The sequence below is a fragment of the Orycteropus afer genome, unplaced genomic scaffold (genome assembly GCF_000298275.1).
Source record: "Orycteropus afer afer isolate SDZICR_OR568_19922 unplaced genomic scaffold, OryAfe1.0 scaffold00046, whole genome shotgun sequence".
Taxonomy (NCBI): domain Eukaryota; kingdom Metazoa; phylum Chordata; class Mammalia; order Tubulidentata; family Orycteropodidae; genus Orycteropus; species Orycteropus afer.
Window position 1 is genome coordinate 10,271,687 of NW_006921633.1, and position 21,686 is coordinate 10,293,372.

Consider the following 21,686-nt stretch of genomic DNA (forward strand, 5'->3'; position numbering starts at 1 on the left):
CCTAATCCCTTTGGCTGATTGCTCTTCTCTTTGGCTTCCTGGGTTTTACCCCTTTCTCCTGCTCTCCCGGCCTGCTACTCTGTGCTACGCCCGTATTTCCAGAGTCTGGAGGGAGGGACCATTGTCTAGATGGTGTATTTTCAAGCCTTGAGACCCAATGTAGTTTGTTCTCCTGGGTTTGGGGCTTGCTTGGCTCCCATTGCCCCTTCTTTTCCTCCATTTGTAATGGATATGTTTACCCTGAGCCTGTTACACCATTGCGCCTTGGAAGCAGATAATATATTCTAGATTTCACAGAATCTCAGATAAAGAATTTTGCCCCAGAATGGAATATACCTAATGTCTCACTCATATTTCATTTAGATGATTCAGAAGATGAAATTTTGGACTTGGAGTTGATTTAGTACATTAGAGATTATATGATGGGGAAAATATGTTTTACATGTGGCAGGAACATGAATTTTGGGGGATGAAAACATGGCATATTATGGCTATTGTGTCCCCCAAAAAATGTGTGTTTTAAATCCTAACCTCTATGCTTGTGGTTAGGATCCTATTTGGAAATCAGTTGTCTTTGATATGTTAATCACACAGGATGAGTGTTGGATATATCTTGAGTCTATTTCTTTTGAGATGTGAAAGATATTAAACAAGCAAGCTGAGAAGCAGAGATGGAGAAAGAGAGAAGCCCAGGAGCAGTAGCTCAGAAGAGACAAGTTCCTTCAGAGTTGATATGCAGAGAACCAGTGCCCTGAATTTGGACCTCTAGGTGGCAATGGAGAGCTCTGGTGGCTTAGTGCCTAAGGCACTTGACTGCTAACTAGAAGCCTAGTGGTTCAAACCCAACAGCCACTCCTCGGAAGGAAGGTTGGACAATCTACTTCCATAGTGATACTGCCTCGGAGGGTCACTATGAGTCAGATCTGACTCCACGAAATAGGGTTTTTAGCTTCTTAAACTATGTGAAAATTAATTTCTGTTTGTTAAAGACATCCACTTGTGGTATTTCAGTTATAGCAACATCAGATAGCTAAAACAGTAGCCACCATTCTCACTCATAAGAAGGCTGCAGACCTTGGCGGAAATCAATTAGAACGTTTATTTACAGCAAATCCATGTTCAAGAAGTAAATAAACCTAATAAACCCACGAAAGCACCACAAAGCTAAAATTAGATAGTTTCCATTGCTTTTAAATGACCAATTTAACACAGATTAAAGTGGGAGGGAAGAGTATGAGCAAAGTTGGATATGATTGTTTTAGTGCAAAATATCTTTGAGATATACTTGGTGATGGACTTCTACTTCAATGCTGTTGTTTCAGGTATGTGAAAGAGAGTTTCTCAGACCTGTGCACTTCTTACATCAGTTTCCTCCCCTGACTCCCTACTAACGAATGGCCATTGAGTTCATTCTGACTCATGGAGACTCTGTGTATCAGAGTAGAACTGTTCCATAGAGTTTTCAACAGCTATTTTTCCATCAGTAGGTCACTAAGTATTTCTTCCAAGATACCTCTGAGTGGACTTGAACCTACAACCTTTGGTTAGTGAACAAATCCATTAACTATACTACCCAGGGATTCTGGCTCCCTACTAAGACAAGCTTTAAGTGCCCAGAAGGGGAAGATGGTACTGGGGCAAACAGTACAGCAAGTTGGGGGGAAAAAAAAATGCTGCTTCTAGGTGAAATAGACTTTAAGAAGTGCTTGTGAGGCTTATCTGCCTGGAGCTACATTAAGCCAGACTGCTAACCAGAAGGCTGGCAGTTCAAATCCACCAGCCTCTCCTTGAAAGAAAGACTGGGCAATCTACTTCCACAGAGATACCACCTTGAAAACCCAAGGAGGGGTCGCTATGAGTCGAATGGACTCAACTGCAGTGAATTTTCTAACGACACAGGTCGCCCTTGGAGTACTCTCCACTGTTCAATCAATAGCACTGTATCTAACAGGCTGAAGGAGTTTCTGGATGGTGCAAATGGTTAACATGCTTGGCTGCTAACTGAAAAGTTGGAGGCTCAAGTCTACCCAGAAACACCTCAGAAGAAATCTACTTCTGAGAAATTGGCCACTGAAAAGCCTATGGAGCACAGTTGTACTCTGACACCGATGTGGTTGCCATGAGTTGGATTTGACTCAGTGGTTACTGGTTTAACAGGCTTTAGCCTGGGAGGAATACCTTCTCATGAATAGTTCCATGAAGTTGCCTGAAAACACACCAAGTAGGTGTTCATTCTCCAGTGGTCTGGATATTGAGAATGTTGCTGGACAAATTCTAAAGTCTGCCCTTTCCTATTTATTCTTTTCCCTGATATAGCAAGAGATTGGCATTCTCTGGCTGACCTTAATGCAAACTACCTTGCTATGTTATTGCTTCTTTACATTTTTGGATTTTGAAAGAAATGTTATATGAAGAATAAGCTGAAGGGATGACTGATGGTGAAATTTTGTAGAGACAGTGGATAGGGGATATCTCACTAGATACACTGCATTACATTAAATCTGCCACTACTGACTACTGTTTGAGGTCCACTTACCTGTGTGTGCAAGACAGTTAGATGCTGTCTAAAAATTCCTGCTTTGCTTCCATGGTGTACAGTTTTCACCAGAAAGTTGGTGACTATTCAGGGACTATCCTTTCAGTCCCCCTTACATCAGGGAAGCTAACTGCTTCTTATCAATGCCATGTGAACAGTTTAGAGTTTTGTGACACTTTTCCCCGTCTCCTGGCTGGTCATAAAGGACTCCAAGGCCCTAAGGAGTGATTAAACCTTAAGATGCTTTTTCAGAAGTAGATCACAAGGTGTTTCTTCTGAGATACTTTGAATGGACTTGAACCTCCAACCCTTGGTTAGTAATCAAATTCATTAATTGCACAACCCAAGGATTTCTCTACATGGAGGAAATCTCTCTGACAATTAGAAATACCTCCATAGGACAGTTATACGACAAAGAGGTAACTTTGAGAGTGTTAAACCACTGAAATTAGGAGGAAAAGTGGTATTTGTTACAGCAGACTGATCTAGTGTTAACCTGATATACCAGGTCAATGAAGTATGAAAGAAAGGGTGGCAAGAAGCTTATATTTCCTATCAGTACCTGTTGATTGTCTGGGTCTATGTTGTTGTTTGCCGTCGAGTCGGCCCCGACTCATAGCGACCCCTCCTTGGGTTTCCGAGGCAGTATCACTACGGAAGTAGGATTGCCCAACCTTCCTTCTAAGGAGTGGCTGGTGGGTTTGAACTGCCAGCCTTCTGGTGAGCAGTCAAGTGCCTTAGGCACTATGCTACTAGAGCTCCTGTCTGGGTCTATAGTACTGGGTTACTCTGTATTTTTCCTTTCATGTAAGTTCCCTGCTGTTCCATCAAATTCAAGTCCATGCGCTAGACTTTCCCTGAATATCTATCTTTGCCAGGCTCTAAACCAGGCTTCTGGAAGACAAATAAACTAGGCCTGAAAATCACCAACTCAAGGCATTCCCATTTCCTTTGCCTTGCTGAACAATCTGATTCAATCATAATTTATTAAGCACCGATTATGTGCCAGGCTCTGTGCTAGACCTGGTAGTACAAACACAGTCCCCTCCTTCAAGGAACTCATGCAATTTCCATTACCAGCCTCATTCTACCACTCTTTCTTCAAAGAAAACCAAGTTTGTCATGTTCTGACTCATACAGATGGTAGAAGAGCACCTGCAAAAATCTTCTAATGGTTGACAGATCAAGAGGCATGAATATTTGTGCATGTACAGTGTCATGTTCACATGTAGTTATGCATCTAAGGCTCTGTCGCTTAGTGGTTACTACTCTCATTTTTCCTTTCTGTCCTTTCTTAGCTAATAATTTATTGGAAACTTCATTTTGTAAATGTAAAACAAAGCCTCCATGCAATACTAATCCTGGTTCTCATCACATAGTTAGTTTATGTTTGCTTCTGTAGGCTCTTCCCACTGTGGTGCTGCCTTACAGAGAAAGGTGGCTCCTTCCAAATCTGTCTTCCATCCAAATGACGCTGCTCTTTGGTGAGCCAGTTTCTGGCAGTGTTTCAAACACCTTAGGCACAAGACCCTGCATTAAGGTCAAATCTTAGAGGGGTTCATTGATGTCTTTATAGCCAGAAGAGTGCTTAGAAAAAAAAAATAAACAATTGCTAAGTTTATGGGAGGTGTCTACGGGTGGTGCAAATGATTAAGTGTTTGATACTAACTAAAAAGATGGTGGCTCTAACCCACCTGGAGGTGCCTTAGATCTGCTTCCAAAAGCCTTGACAACCCTGTGGAGTATAGTTCTACTCTACAGGACATGGGGTCTTCATGAGTCATAATCGACTCAACAACAACATATATTAGAAAAATTTGAAGATAAAAAGTGCTCTTTTAAGCCAGACTAAAGTGGACATGGCCAAAAGGGAATAGCTTTAACAAAGAAGTAGGGGTGTACCTAGTCCCCTTTCGCATGGGAAAGACCACACAATGAGGGCACGGCCATCTGAATATTGGCCTTAAGAACTTTTCATTCACATCTTCTTTTTCTAGGCACAATTGAAAGGACATTTTAACTGACATTCCCTGCTAGTTTTTCATTCTTTCCCTCTTGACTCCTTTTCCCTTCTTTGAGAAGCCAATTGGAGCATCACACACCCTTCATTTCCCATCAGGCTGTGCAAAAAGCACCTGGGGCAGCAAGGAGAACTGGAGAATGGTCTAAAGGAAGAAAAAAAAAAAAGGAGGAAAGGTGGTGATTGGCTGGAGAGGAGGTAATGATTTGTAATTGCAATACTTTCATTACTGTCTTTTAGCTCTTTGCAGAGTAATGTCAAGAGCTTCGTCTTTGTAGTGTTATTGGCATTTTTCATCATATTCATGAAGTGTGGGTCAATTTTCTTCAAAAGGCGCACTTCGCCAACTTGCCACAGAGACAGACAGTAATAAATTCTACTAGTGCACTGTGAAGGCTTCGTAGCTGCAAGCAACAATAAAAAGCAATGAGCTGGGTGTCACTAAGTAACTCCAGTTTACACTGCATTTTCTTCTTTTATTGAAAACTCAGAATATGAATTTATTAATGAATACACAGGCATACTTTGAAGGGGGGTGGCAGTACAGGGCGAGGACGGGGGTGCGTGAGGGGGGCGTGAGACACCATGTCAATTTATTTGGTATTCACACTGTGTGTGCCTATATTGTATTGTTCCATCATTTCATGGCCAGGCTTACCTTGTTAGGCTGTGGCCCTCCAGAAAAAACCCGAGCTCATATAGCAACACCTTGACGTGGATCTACAGCTGCTCTCGCTGTGCCTGTCTCACCTTTAGCCCCGGCTGTCTACTGCCGCCTTTCATTTTCCGCATTCATACATCAATAAGCTTTGCATGCTGACACCTAATTTTGCAGGCTACTTTGGTTATGGAGGCCGTGTTTTGCATATCACTACCCACCCCCTTCTGACACCTACTGCCTTTAAAGGGAAATGAGAAGAAGAGAGGAAGAGACAGAGAAAAGAGAGAGGAAGAGAAAGCAAGAAAGAGAGGCTTCTTTTCTTCTCTGCCTAATCAGAGATTTCTTTATATTTGTCAAAAGCAGATATGCCAAATCAACTTTAATTGATTCCTCGGTGGCGCTCTCGGATGATTTTTGAAGGACTGGGCTTGTGTTCCCAGACACACTGTTGTGTTTCCAACAAAAACGAGGTTTCTCCCACAAATCAAATTTTGATGCCAATTAGTTAGCATTTTCCATTCCAATTAAATTGGAGACTTGGAGACCTTTCTGATTTGGAAAGACTTTATATATATTTTATATTAAAAATGTCCTTGAGTGGCTAATAATCAGGAAGGGAAGGTCCATGGGTGGTGATAGGCACTAGGGTTGAGGGATAGATACATCCTGAATTTTCAGCTCCCTCCTCTTGTTTATTTCACAAGGTTTATCATTCTCAGGGCAACCTGTTATCTGACATCACAAAGTTTTTACCTTACAGTTAGAAGGCTAATGTCATTAGAGCTTTAATAACCTGTAAAATGTTACGATCTAATAGTTTTTTTTGTTTTCTCGTGCTTTGCCCCACCTCCTACACCCCATGAGACCTTATTACACAAAAAAAAAAAAAAAAAAAATTAAATGATAGGGGTGAAAGGTTAATATGATGGATGCTAAAAAGAAAAGACTAAGGCTAGATTTAAAGTATCATAAAAACAAAACAAATAAATAAAAGCACAAAATTGAATGGGGGAAAGACACCAAAGGCAATAGAGATGCCTGTGCCCTGCACACATACCTGTGAGCACATGACTGAGGATATGCCTCCAGGTGTCATTGAGGATTTCTAAAAGCTATAAAAATACTAATCAAGGGCACTAGAGCACTTTAGGGGGAAGAAAACACCAGTTCAAGTCAAGTTGTATTTTTAATTTAATAGTAAGTCAAATCATTTTGAAATACCACCAACAATCACAATGTTTCCTTTCTCTTCTCTCTCATGCTCTCAAAGGTCCTTTATTTTTCTATTCTGCATAAAATGGCAATTCATAGAAGAAGGAGAAGAAGAAAAGATAAAGAAAGAAAAGAAAGCGACATGGCATTTGCTCCCTAAGACTGTTTTCTTAGGGTCAGTCCTGGGGTGAAGGTGGAGAACCTGCCTTCTGTAGAATCTTCCAAATTCTCTATTTGGAATCCAGTGGCCAGTCTTCACCTTTGCCAAACCTCCTCCTCTTGTAAGTGTGGGCCTGTCCCTCAAATTCAAAGTCCAGTGTGCACCTGTGTTCATGCACGTACTCCTGGTGCTTACATTCTGTGCCCACCCTGTGGACCTTTCAGAAATCAAGCACAATATCCAATGCCTAGATTAATGGATGAATCATATTTATATGGCACTTAAAACTTCTCCAAGCATGTTCTTGTTTTACAAATTTATCCTCAGAACAATTGCATTACACAAGCAGGGGGATTTTTCTTAGAAAAAAAGGACTCCTAGAACATACTTGACAATGAAGGGTAGGAGCCTTCTATGAATTGGACTTGGGGTCTATCCTCCTGGAGTTGATGTGAGTGAGGGTCAAAGGAGATGTCAGCTACTATTGTTTTCAACTGGGATTTCAGCACTGCCTGCCTGACCCCAAACCCTTTGTTCCTTTCACTTTCCAGAACCCTGCAGAGACACTTAATGTTGTTTAAGGAGCACTGGGCCTATGCCAGGAAACTTGTAAAATGTTCTGAATGGATTTTGCAATTGAATTCTCACAACAGCTCTATAGTGTCCCCATTATACAGATGAGGAAACTGATATTCAAAGAAAGTAAATACATTTCCCAGGGTTATACATCTAGCCATTTGGACAGAGTCAGGGTTCAAACCCTGGGAGGAGTCTGCTTCCAGAGACTAGCATTTAGCTGGATTTCTCATTGGACTCCCCAGGGAGGCAGCATGCAGATCTTCAGAAGGAATTAGCATTCTGGTGAGTATAAACAGGATTATTGTTGTTAGTTATCATTCAGTTGGCCCCAAGTCATGGCAACTCCACCAATTAAAACAAACACCTCCATGTCCTATGCCTTCCCCATGACTGGCTGCAGAATATATGATTGTGATCCATAGGGTTTTCAATGGCTCGTTTTTGAAAATTTTAGGTTAAAGTGTTTTTGTCCTTTTGGATATACCTCTGACCTCCAGTAAAGGTGATTTTTGTACAGAAATATATTCCATCCTCACCATTGCCAGAGGGACAAATAGTTTAAGGCCATAGGCTCCTATTTCAGGTAATATTCTTTAATCAGTCCAGATGGAAATGACTATGTCGGGAAAGTAAGATAAAACAGCAACCAATCCCAAGCCAAGAAACAAGGTAGCATGCATTTGAGGATTAAAACTCAAATTCTAGGCACCATGAGCCAGAGCTGCATTGGGCGAAGACACCTATCTGTGAGGGAGATTAGGCAGTATTGCAGTTAGCAAGGGTAATCCTGTGTGAGGGGGCAGGGCTGATTCCTCCGGACGAGCTCCCCACCAGATGTACAAAGAGGAATTAAGAGGCCGAGTGAGCACTGCTCACATTCACTCAGCCCTCACTGCATTGTCAATTAGCATGTGTGTTTCCATAATTGTTATACAAGGGGGAAATTTACAGTGTTAAATGGCCCTCAAATTCACACTTCTGTGTGAGTTTTTGTTTGGTGGTGCATCTAGTATTAGCACGGATGACTGCCTCTGACATCTCCCTGCCTCTGAAGACAGAAGCCACTAACATAACATTGGGACAGACACAGCAGAGGCGAATGATACCTGTCTGTTCTTTAGGCTGAGATAGACGCAGAGATAGACAGATGATAGAGAAATGATAGGTAAATAGATAGCTATATAGACAGGCCGGCAGACAGACAGAAAGACAAAGATATTTACTTCTGATATTTATCAGATGTCTACCATTCCTTCATCTTCGTCTCTTTCTTTCTTACTTTTTTTTGTATTTAGAATTTTTTAATTGTGATAAATATATGTAATAAACTATTTGTCATTTCAATGATCTTCACATGTCCAGTTCAGTGATAATAACTTATATTCTTCATTGTTTTTCAACTGTCACCCTTATCTGTTGCCAAATTTTTCCATCAGGCTTGATCTCTTCTTAAAAAGGCATATGTTAGAGACAAGTGCATATTTTGAAGTTTCCTATTTCTCACTGTATATGTCCACTTATCACCAAAGAGAAGAGAGAACATGACTGGAGAACTGTATGAAAGATTTAGTTCAACCTTAAGCATGGATTTCTTAAAAACAACAACAAAATTCTATGAGCTGTTGTGAATTTCATAGTAAGTTAGTCCTTTATCTGCTTAGGTAATTTTGGATATGGTTTGGTGTAAAGATAAGGACTGGACCAGCGGGTGTCACAAAGCAATATCTGTCTCTGATTTTTCAAACCTCTAACCACTCTTTATATACACAGATACACCCATATACCACACTGAGACACCACACACATGTACAAGCACGGAGAAATAAATGCCCACATAACTACATGCATGTCTACATAAATCTCTGCACTCTCTTCCCCCAGAAACAGAAGTTAAAAGTTAGAAAGACCACTGATGACTGGAAAGCCTCACCTTTTTACAAGTTAATTTAAAAAATGTCAAGGAGGTTAAATAGCTTGTTGAAAGTCACACAGCAACTTAAACCAATAATTGTGTGTTACTATTTGGTTATTTCCAAATACAAATTTCACCCCAAAAGAACCAACATTTACAATTTCTAACACTATTCAAATGAATAAGTCATAGCCATCAGAGAGGTACTTATTTATTTATGTTGTTGTTAGGTGCTGTTGAGTCTGTACTGACCCATAGTGACCTTATATACAACAGAATGAAACACTGCCCAGTCTTGCACCATCCTTGCAATCACTGCTATGTTTGAGCTTATTGTTGGAAACCCTCTCATCGAGGGTTTTCTACTTTCTTGCTGACCCTCTACTTTATCAAGCATGACTGGTCCTTCCAGATCACATACCCAGAGTAAGTGAGACAAAGTCTTGACATCCTCACTTCTAAGGAGCATTCTGGCTATATTTCATCAAAGACAGATTTGTTCATTCTTCTAGCAGTCCAAGGTATATTTAATATTGTTCACCAACACCATAATTCAAAGGCATCAATTCTTCAATCATCCTTATTCATTGTCCAGCTTTTGCATACTTATGTGGTCATTGAAAATACTATGGCTTGAGACTGGCACACGTTTGTCTTCAAAGTGACATCTTTGCCTCTGAACTACTTCAAGATCTTTTGCAGCAGGCTTTCCCAATGCAATACATCATTTGATTTCTTGACTGCTGCTTCCTTGGGCATTGTTTGTAGAAACAAGTCAAATGAAATCCTTCATAACTTCAATGTTTCCTCCATTAATCATGATGTTGCTTATTGGTCCAATTGTGTAGGTTTTTGTGTTCTTTATGTAGAGGTTAGTACCCACTGAGGACTGGAGTCTTTGGTCTTCATCAGTGAGTGTGTCAAGTCCTCTTCTCTTTCAGCAAACAAGGATGCGTCATCTGCATACCACAAGTTGTTAATGAATCTTCTTCCAACCCTGCTGCTGCATTCTTCCTCATATAGTCCAGCGTCTTGGATTAATTGCTCTACATACAGATTGAATAAGCATGGTGAAAGACACAACCCTTATATACACATTTCCTGATTTTAAACCACTCAGTAACCCCTTGTTTTGTTGGAATGACTGCCTCTGAGTGTATGTACATGTTTTACATGAGTACAAATAAGTTTCTGGGGATTTCCATCATCTGTTATGATCTACATAGCTAAATGTCTTTACATAGTCAATAAAACATAGGTAAACATATTTCTGATATATTCTTTGCTTTTGGCTAAGATCCATCTGACATCAGCAATGATATTTCTCATTCCACCTCTTCTTTTGAATCCAACTTCAAGTGTTGGCAGTTCCTTGTTGATGGACTGTTGCAAGTGTTTTTGAATTATCTTCAGCAAAATTTTACTTGCATGTAATATTAATGATATAGTTTGATAATTTCCACATTTTGTTGCATCACCTTTCTTTGGAATGGGCACAAATCTGGATCTTGTCCAGTCAGTTGGCCAGGTAACTATCTTCTAAATTTCTTGGCATAGACAAGTGAGTGCCTCCAATGGTTCATCCATTTGTTGGAACATCTCAATTAGTATTCTGTCAATTCCTGGACCCTTGTTTTTCACCAATGCCTTCAGTGCAGCTTATATTTTTCCTTCAGTATCATCAGTTGTTGATCATATGCTACATTCTGAAATGCTGAACATCAACCAATTATTTTTCATATACTAACTCTGTGTTACTATATGTTTCATATAGTAATTCTTTTGGTTTTCTAACTCAGATTTTTGCATATTTCATTTAAATACTTTACTTTGCCTTCTTGAGTCACCCTTTGAAATCTTCTGTTCTGCTCTTTTACTTCATCCTTCTTCTGTTTACTTTAGCTACTCTATGTTCAAGAGCAAGTTTCAGAGTCTCCTCCATTTTGTCCTTTTCTTTCTTTCCTGTATAGTTAATGAACTTTTGCTTTCTTTCTGTATGATGTCCTTGATGTCATCCCCAAAATCATCTGGTCTTTGATCATTCATGTTCAATGTGTCAAATCTGTTCTTGAGATGGTGTCTAAATTCAGGTGGAATGCTCAAAGTTGTACTTTAGCTCTCATGGTCTTATTTTAATTTTCTTCATCTTCAAGTTGAATTTGTATATAAGCAACTGATAATCTGTATGTAGTCATCCCTTGACTTTGTTCTTACTGATGTTATTGAGCTTCTCCATTGTCTCTTTCTATGCATGTAGTCAATTTGATTCCTGTATATTCCATCTGTTGAGGTCTACATGTATAGCTGCCATTTGTATGGTTGAAGAAAAAGTATTTGCAATGAATGAGTTGTTTTAAAAAAAGTTCTTTGTAATGAATTTTGTTGGTCTTGCCAAATTCTGTTATGTATTATTTATAAACCCACTGTCATTACTCAATTCTGACTCATAGTGACCTTGAAGGACAGAGTAGGATGGTCCCATAGTGTTTCCAAGGTTGCAAATCTTTATGAAAACAGACTGCCTCCTTTTTCTCCCATGGAGAATCTCATGGGTTTTAACCATCAACATTTTGATTAGCAGCCACATGCCTTAACCACTGCACCACCCAAGGTCTTCCTATGTTATTTATAATGCCACCTTATTCCACAAATCATTTAAGATACCCAAAAAAAGTAACTACAAAAGAAGACCTGTAAGACATGATCATGATGATAATAAAATTTGAGTAAGGCCAGCATAATTGGTATAAACATGTATGTATTGGTTTTAAATTTCAGTTGCAGTCTTGCTTTGATGAGTAGCAACTGGGATCTTAAAAGCTTGCGAGTGGCCATCTAGATGCAATGATGGGTCTCTCCTCCTCCAGAGAAAAGAAGAATGAAGAAAACCAAAGATGCATGGAAACAATTACTCCAAGTGACTGGTACACTATGTGATCCACTATGAGACCAGAAGAACTAGATGGTGCCCAGCTACCACTGTGACCCACTAGGAGGGGGATCTATGCAAGAGATCCTGGATAGAGTGAGAGAACAATGTTGAACAGAACTCAAAATAATTAAAAAAAAAAAAAAATTGGTGGGGAAGGAGGACCAGGTTTTCTGGTCTGATAGAGCCTAGTGGAACCCCTGAGAGTATGGCCCCTTGCTGCCCTTCAGACCTGGAATTAAACCCACTCCTGTGGCTTCCAGCCAAATAAAAAATAAGCAAATGAGCTGAACATTTACATTAGGTAGATACACTCTTGAAGAAATTAAGCACAGGAGAATAGAAGGGCTGTGTATGCAGAGAAAGACAGCTCAGGGGGCAGGAGTGCCTAGGAGGGAAGGACACAGGAAAGAGGTAACTATGGAGAGGAAGTGGGAAGAGAGCTGTTGCATTGTGGGAAATTGCAGCCAGTGTCATGAAACAAAGTGTACGGGAAGTGCTGTATGGAAAATGAATTTGCTCTGTGAATTTTCACCCAAATCACAATATAATTTAAAAAAAAAATTCAGTTGCATTGTTACAACATCACACTTTAAGCATAAGAAGAGAAATAATAGAGCACAGTAGGCAGTATCCCTGCACAGGAGTAAATAACTAGTAGGAGTCTAATCCTGGTTTCTAGACAAGGGAAAGCTAGGCTCAAGACTTCAACCATTTTCTTATTGTCTCAGTCCTTTGTGTTCATAGGAAAGGCTGAAAAGGTGTCCCAAGCATCCTAGAGTCTCACCCCTATCTATACAAAATCTATTCCCATAGCAATGAGGCTTCAGAGTGAGAATAACATTGACAACCAGACATAGGAATAGGAGATATGAGAATATGAGAGAGAATAGGAATGTGAGAGAAACATGGACAGAAAACTGGAAGTAAACTGCAGTATCATTTCAATTACATCAAGGTGAAATTTTGTGAGTAAGACTGCATCAATTTTGTCAAATATGTGAAACAAAGAGGACCCACTGGTGAGGATGTAAATTGAGTATTTACAATTTGAGTAGAAGGCACTGCATTTAGGGGATGAGCTTGGGGATACAGATGTAAAATCAGAAGTTTCAGTCTAAAGCTGGCATTTAAAGTCATGAGACTGGTTGAGATCACCTAAGGAATGAGAGTACACAGACATAAGTTCCAAGTTCAAAAACATGGGACACCCCAACCTTGAGGGGCTGGGAATATGAGAAGCATCTAGTAAAGGAAACTGAGAAAGGGGGAAACCAAGAGAGAATGGTGTCTCTAGAGTCAAGTAGAGAAGGTGTTTCCAGGAAGACAGAGTGATCAACTGTGCAAACACTGCTGATAATTCACGTAAGATGAGGACTGAAACTGACCAGACTTGTTAGCTAATGTTGGCTTAAAAGATCACCTTTCTTGGGAGTTATTGCCTGTTAATAAAGGATCTTGGGAATCAGATATTAATTACGGTAATAATAACTATCATTTATTATCTGCACTATGACAGCCTTTATGTGCCCAGCATTTTATATACACTAATCCAATTTAGTCCTTGTAGCAACCACAGAGACAGATATAATTACCCAAAATCACAGATCAGAAAACTTAGGTGCAGAGAGGTTAAGTGATTTATCTGAAGTCACCCAGCTAGCAAGTCTGAAACTGGGGTTCTAGATTCAAAATAGAATGCAATGTTGCCCAAAAGCCCAAAAGGCTGAATGTCTAACATCAGGTGTTATGAAGGAGATTGGCAGCAATAAGCCTTGCCCAATCCCCTCAGTGCACAAACAGCTGACATCTGGACCTGTTCATCCAATTCCAGTGACAACCATCCAGGTTCCTCTTATGCAGGATGGGTAATGCTAAAACTGGGAAAGTTTTGGTCCAACTAAGATGACCTAGTCACTGCATCCAGTGACACAGCCTTCTGAATACGTTTTAGGGAGAAAGCAGCCTTAGTTACCTGCCAGCAGCTTTGCATTCAGTATGATCTTCCCTGGGGTTGTCCCAGGGCCTCTGTAGAATTCTGAACCCTCTCTCCAGTCTCTCCTCACTATTCCTGCTAAGTGGGACCCTGGAGTTGAGAACCAGAAGGAAGGTCGCTCTCCCAGGCCTCTTTCATTGATGGGTCTGTTCACCAGGCTCCCCCCACTTCCCACCACAGCCCCCTGGGAAACCTAAAGGTGTGCCCCCAATGGTACCAACCATCAAGCTCCCCAGGAAACTAACTGAGATTTCTTGGGGATACTGGGGACTGTTTGTCAAATTCCCTCTGATCTGCCCAGCTAATGAGGTCAAAAAGGCTACGTCCACAAGGGATACATTTTCTCAATGGGAGCATATGCCTCAGAAAACACATTGAAAATACTTATCTTTTCTCAGAGTACAGGCAGAGCAATATAGAATACTAGCTGGTGACAATGTTCTTTGAAAAGTGTGTGTGTGGGGGGGAATCATAAAGCATAGGAAATGAAAAGGAATCCTCCCAAATCAAGCTGTCAGTTGCAGTCTGGGAGATTTGCTCATGCCATTTGGAAAGCTTTGTTTCAGGCTAGCTGATAATATGTTGAAATGAACACAAACACATACACCTTGGAGACGCTGTGACTCCCTGAGCTATTAGAGCCCACACTGCCCTGCTGTGGGAGGTTAGAAAGAAAACTCCTTTTGGTCCTCACCATGGCTCTTCTGGGTCCCAAACACCCAATCATATGTCTGCCAGTTCTCCTCTCCCTTCATTCTCCCAGAGGCTCAGAACACAGAGCAGAGGTGAGTTCATCAAAATGTGTCCTAAGAACCTGGAGACATCATCCAACTGGGGCTGCACTGAACTGCTATCCTACTGGCAATCAGTGGAAATATATGTCTTGTGAAATTAAGTGTCCTGTTTATGTACAGTTCTGCACAGAACCCAGGCAGTTCAGACTCACCCATATCTTCAATTCCCTCAATACTAATTGTTCGCAGCTGGGGGTAATTTTACACACACACCTCCAGGGGAAGTTTAGCAATGTCTGGAAAATGTTTTGTTTGTCTCATCTGGGGGTGAAAGTTGCAACTGGCATCCAATGGGCAGCGGCCAAGGACGCTGCTGCAGATCTTACAAAGCACAGCTCTGAATGTCTATAGTGCCTGGGTGGAGAAACCTGTGTCTAGACCTTCATCTTCTACCATTACTTCAGCCTCAACAAAAAATAGAACACATTTCATTGTCTTTTTTCTCCAGAACTCCCCCATCTCCTAACATTTAATTTTTGTCCACTACAACCATTTTTAAAGTCATGACACCGGGAAATCACAGGTATTTTTTAACTCATTTCTCTCCTTCACCTCCTCACACACACACACATACACACATAAGTACACATTGTTTTATCTAAGTAATCAACCAATTGTCACCGAATGAGTTTCAACTCTTGGCAATCCCTATGTGTGTAGAAGTGGAAGTGTACTCCAGAAAGTTTTCAATGGCTGATTTTTTGCAAGTAGATCACCAGACCTTCTTTCAAGGTACCTCTGGTGGGCTCCAGCCTCTCACATCAGCTGCACATGTTAACTGTTTGGACACTTATGGATTCCAATTTGTCACTAAGTCATGTGAATTTGCCCGGGGGGATGCCTTTAATCTATTCTCACTTCAGACTCTACCAAATTAGCCAAAGCTTTTCATTTCATTCCTGAATCATTGCAATAGCCTACTGCTCCTCCTTCTTGTCACTCTATCCCAACCTGCATTATTCAGCGCAAGGTAATTGCTGTAACAAATAATCCCAAACTCTCAGTAAATGGACAGAGTAAATGTTTATTTCTTACTCACATAAAGTCCAGTAGGTGGCAAAGTTAGAGATGGACTCCAACTCAGGTAGTCATTCAGGGACTCAGGGTTTGTACAATTTTCTTCCTACCATCCTGCAGGTTTTGAAGTTCTTTACCTGATTCTCTACTTCTGGCTAACAGAGAGAGAGAAGACTGTGGAGGATTACATTTTATGGGATAGACCTAGAAGTAGCACACATCTTTCATTGACATTTCATAAGCCAGTACTCAGTTACATGATTTCACCTTGCAGCAAGAGAGCCTGGGAAATGTAGTCTAGTTATATGCTCAGGAGGAACAACAAGCTGGCTTTGGTGAGTTAATGGCATTGCCCTTCTGTCCAGAAACTTTTTGAATGATTTCCAATTATTTAACAAATTTTTATCTCCAATAAAAATTCTCCCAACTATTCTTCCCATCATATCTGCCTGTGCTGCCCTGGTGAATCAAGTCACCTGCACTCTGCCTCCCAGCTTCCAATTCTGTGCCTATGACTTTTCCCTATTCTGAAATATTTTGCTCCACCTTTATAAATATCAAACCCCACAAATCCACATGCTTGCCTCTCCAGCCCACAGTGACACCCTCATTCTCCAAACTTCAATCCTAAACAGCAACCATGCACTAAGTGATTAAAACATCTCAGAAACTACACTAAGCATTTATTTGTCAACCATTTTTCATCTGCATGATCTTACTCAGTCTTCACAACATCCTATAAAGTAGACATAATTATCTTTATCTTCTATTTTTAAAAAATGGACATTGAGGTTCAGAGATTTAAAACAATTTGCCAACATCATACAGCTGGCAAGTGGTGGGACTTTCCCCTTCTGCAATACACCCACCCTGTCCCTTAAGTACATGTGTACAATGTCTTCACCTGAACTTCCATTTATTGCAATCTCCTTATGAATTTAGAAAGAGAAAAGACAACAACAAAACTCTAATGCAAAATGGAGATGGTATCAGAAAGGTGTCCTATTGTGCTACAGTCATATGAAGAGTGGAAATATCAGCTTTCCCTCTGGCTAAGCCTCTGTAGAGGCAGTGGGCAGTGTGAGCCAGGCTCCCACTCATGTGCAGCATTCATTCCAGAAGGGGAGTCTGCAGGACCAAGACAGAGATTCTGGCAAGCAGCACGCAGTGTGTTCTTGCTAGATTATTTGGACTGCAGGGACCTGGCAGGCCAAGCCATCAGGGATACAGCCATGGGTGGGAAGGTCAAAAATGAAAAACCATGTGCCCTTGAAAGGCACATTCACTTGTCGGAATGGGCTGAGACTGAGCAAGGGAATGTATGCCCAGCCTGGCACCATAGAGCCAGAGGTGGGAGCTGGCTTTCCTGCAGAGCCTGCCCAGGACCTGAGCAAAAACTCTTCATGGCCTTCCAACCATGGGAAAATGGCCTAGTTTTCCTAGATGTGTGAACTAGAGCAAATTACCTGCTTCCCTGTGCCTCACAATAATTCCTTTAGCTATAAGATGGAGTTAACTCCTACTTAGTTCATAAGGTTGCTGTGAGGATTACATGAGTTAATACATGTCAGGCGCTTAGAGCTAAAGCCATCATGATTCTTTCTATATCTCACAAAAGATTGGAGAAATCCCTTATCTACTTGAGTATGTGTTTACTTTTAGCTTTCTTTTCATAGACAAAGGACCCAGAGAGCTAGAAGGAGTCATAGAGACTATCGAGATCAGCCCTTTTTTGCTACAAAGTATCACAGCTGTTGGTCACTTGGGTGCCTTTATCCCCCATCCCTGCCTCTGTAAGTCAGAAGATAAGAATGTCCATGCAGGGTCACAGAAGAGCACCAAGATCATAGCACCCAAAAGCCCCTCCTACACTCATCAGATCCATAAGGTTGCCAATGGCTAATTTCCAGAAGTAGACCACCAGGTCTTTCTTCTCAGTCTGTCTTAGTCTGGAATCTCAGCAGCAACCTGTCCACTATGGATGACCCTGATGGTATTTGAAATACTAGTAGCATAGCTTCCAGGATCACAGCAACATGCAAGCCACCACCGAATATTGCCTAATACGGTGCTGAAAGATGAGCTCCCTGTGTAGGAAGGCCATGCATAATAGCCACAACAATGGTCTCAAACATACCAATGACCAAGAAGATGGCCCAGGACCAGAAAATATTTCACTCTGTTATAAATAAGGTTGCCATGAGTCAGAGCCACTCTACAGAAACTAACTAGGGCAAGATTCTATTGGCTTCAGAAAATAGCTAATCTTTTTGGCATCACATCTCCAGGAAAATTTGGTCAAAATTATGTAGCCTTTCCACCCACACCCACATACACTCACACACACATATACTGATTCATATATATACATACACACACTCCTTATACTTTGGCATACAGTTTCAGAAAATTCAGAGACTTGCTAAAGGCTAGCCCAGTTTAGCAAATTCTGTCTTAAGGTGTTGATGTCTTTTGAAATGTAACTCCCCCGGGAGGGGCAATTCGTTAAATACATAATTTTGTAACTAAATGTGAGAGTTTTCTTAAATGGAAGGTACTTCAAGAGCATTTATTTGGGAGAGGAGTAAGTGAGTATTGAAAGTTGCAGATTGTTTTATGTGAGAGGAGAGAATTGCTCTCAGATTTCCCATGATCCATCCATCACCCCAGATGGACAGGGTTTCTCACTGTTGGAGAACCCCACACCTCACTGCTGTGTGTTTGCAAAGTTTTATTTACTGACACCTGGAGCAAGATCTTGATGATTCATGCCACTCCTCTGCCAGCCCACTCAAGATCACCTAGGAATCTCATATGATGCTGACGTGTCCACCTGTGCTGAGACGGTTCTTCCTCCTCTCCCACCCACTGAAGGGAAAGGGAGAGAGGTACAAAGGAACTGCTATATTCCCAACCTTCCATAACCCCAGCCTAAATTTAAGGACTCTTCGTCATCATCAAACCCATCCACATCCTTGAAGTTCTCCTTTCCTAGTGATATTGCCTTGGAAACCCAAGGAGGGGTCGCTATGAGCTGGATATGACTCGATGGCAGTGAATTTGGTTTTTGGTTGGCTTATCCAAAAGATTGGGGCAAATCCTTGAAAAAGTTCTGGAATAAAAATCACAGAAACCTTATGAAATTTTAAAGAGTTAGATGTTGATGAAGAATATTGAAAATACCATGGACTGCCAGAAGAACAAACAAATCTGTCTTGGAGGAAGTGCAGCCAGAAAGCTCCTTAGACATGAGAATGACCAGACTTCATCTCTTGTACTTTGATCATGTTGTCAGAAGGGACCAGTGTCTGGAGAAGGATATCATGCTTGATAAAGTAGAGGGTCAGCGAGAAAGGGAAAGACCCTCAACCAGATGGAATGACACAGTGGCTGCAATGATCAGCTGAAGCATAACAACAATTGTGAGGATGGCACAGGACCAGGCAGTGTTTTGTTCTGTTGTATGTAAGGTCACTGTGAGTCACAGCCAATTCAACAGCAACAAACAATAACAACAAGCAATCATATTTACTCTATGCCCACCACACCTGCAGAGCACAGAACAGAAATTAGGTGAGCTTGTACAGTCATTAGTGCTTCTTGCCCAAGTAAGCTGTGGAATGTGTTTGGAACACAATGAACATCACGGACTCTGCAGCATGTCCAATCCTTCCTGCTGAAAGGGGCACAATGCAGGAAGCTCACAGAAGTACAAAACTTTGTGTTGGAACCTGAAAATCAATTTCCACTACTGCTTTGAGCCCACAAAAGGAAAGGTTTTCATGCCAGGACCTCAGAGGGTGAGCTGGAAGAACTTCTGCTTCTCAGCCACTACTCAAGGCAGCCTGCAGTCAAGAGAGTAGAGAATGGAAAGGAACAGGGTCTGAAAGGAAAGTAGTTTTTACCTTTTTTACAGAACCTTGCTATTACTAGTGTCAACATGCAGATTTCTTTGCAGCAAGAAAGTGGTGACAGAGAAACAGATACAGGGCTTGGGTACTTGAGGGCTTTAAGAGCTAGATGAAATACCCAATGTGAGAATAGAGTAATAGGTGTTTCTGAGAGTTTCTGTGTGCATACATTCATGTATTCCTAGATATGTCTGAGAAAACATAACTGGCATTGCATGAGTCTTTGCGTATCTATAAGTACATTGGTGTTTGTATTTATGAGTTTTTGTAAGGGATTGCTGTCTGTCTACTTGGCTAGGTGCTTGCTCAACTCATGTAGTAAGAGAAGAAAATAATTGTTCACAAGGCAATAGTAGCAGTTGTCACAAAACAATAGTACTATTCTTTATCACTAGAACTGCCCCACCTTCTCTTTCTCATCTCTTTCTCATGGAAAAACATTGGAATCCCAACTCAACAGTTGGAGACGACTAGTTGTATAAGAAAATCATAAGATTATCTCAAAAAACCAAAAAACCAAACTCAGTGCCGTGGAGTCAGATCCGACTCATAGCAACCCCTCCTTGGGTTTCTGAGGCAGTATCATTATGGAAGTAGATTGTCCAATCTTCCTTCTGAGGAGTGGCTGGTGGGTTTGAACCATCAGCCTTCTGGTTAGCAGTCAAGTGCTTTAAGCACTACAGGTTTATCATATAAATCAGAGGTAAGAAAATTATAGCTAATGGAACCAAATCTAGCCCACTGTGTTTGCAAATAAAGTTTTATTGGAATATAACCACACTTATTTATTTACAGATGGTCTTCAGTTGCTTTTGTGCTACAAAAGCAGATTTGAATAGTTGTGACTGATACCACATGTCCTGAAAAACCTAAAATGTTTTACCTTTGGCTTTTACAGAGAAGGTTGTGTAATGCACCCTGCTACATGGGACTTGCCCTTTCAGGATATTTTGCCCCCCTGCACCAATTGTCATTTCACTAAGGCTGATATTGACATAGTGGAGCACAGTCCTGGGTGCTCATTTCTGAGTTGGAATTCAAGTTCAGTAGCAGAAGCTCCCTAGGAAGCTATTAGAATGTCAATTCTTCAATGGCCTGTGTTTTAGGTGGAAAAGCTGTGAATTCCTCCCTCAACTAGTGGGAATGCTGGGATGCAAGATGCTGACTTCCAGAACAGCCAACCATGAAATTCTAGACAAGTAACTGAACATCTCTGGGTTTGGTGATATAATTGCCAAATCTTGCTGTCACTGCTATTTAAGCTTTGATGAACATGCTTTTCTCTATGATTTCAAGAGTGTGCTTCTACTCAATCAGTGTAGACAATCTTTCCTTCTTCCATCTGTAAACTAGGGAAATGATACACAACAATTAGAACACTGGATATGATTTCCTTAGATTCACAAAGTAACCCTGGAGAAACTATTGAGCTCTATGAAGAAATGGAATAATTTAAATACATACACCATTATAATTATAATATCCCAAACCATTTTTATCTGTGATGTTGATAACCCATTGCCTGCCATGAAGTTTATTCCAACTCCTAGCAAACCTATATGATAGACCTCTTCAATAACTAAATTGCTCTGAGTTAAATAAACCCAAAACCAAAAACATAAACCTACTGCCATCAAGTTGATTCCAACTCACAGCAACCCCCATTGGGTTTCCAAGGTGAAAAATCTTTACAGAAGTAGATTTCCCCATCTTCCTTCCACAGAGCGGCTGATGGGTTTGAACCACCAACCTTCTGGTTAGCAGTCAGATGTCTTAGCTCTGCTGATATATGTTGACACATTGATTGATCCTCTACTCATAAGAAGCAAAGCTTTCTTTTGTGTGTGGTCTTACACCAAGATTCAAAAGCAGGGTTCTGCAGGTCATTTAAATGAGAGCCTACAGGATGTCTTGGAACCTCCTGACTTCAGATTCCTCAAAGCTAAAACATAACATGTG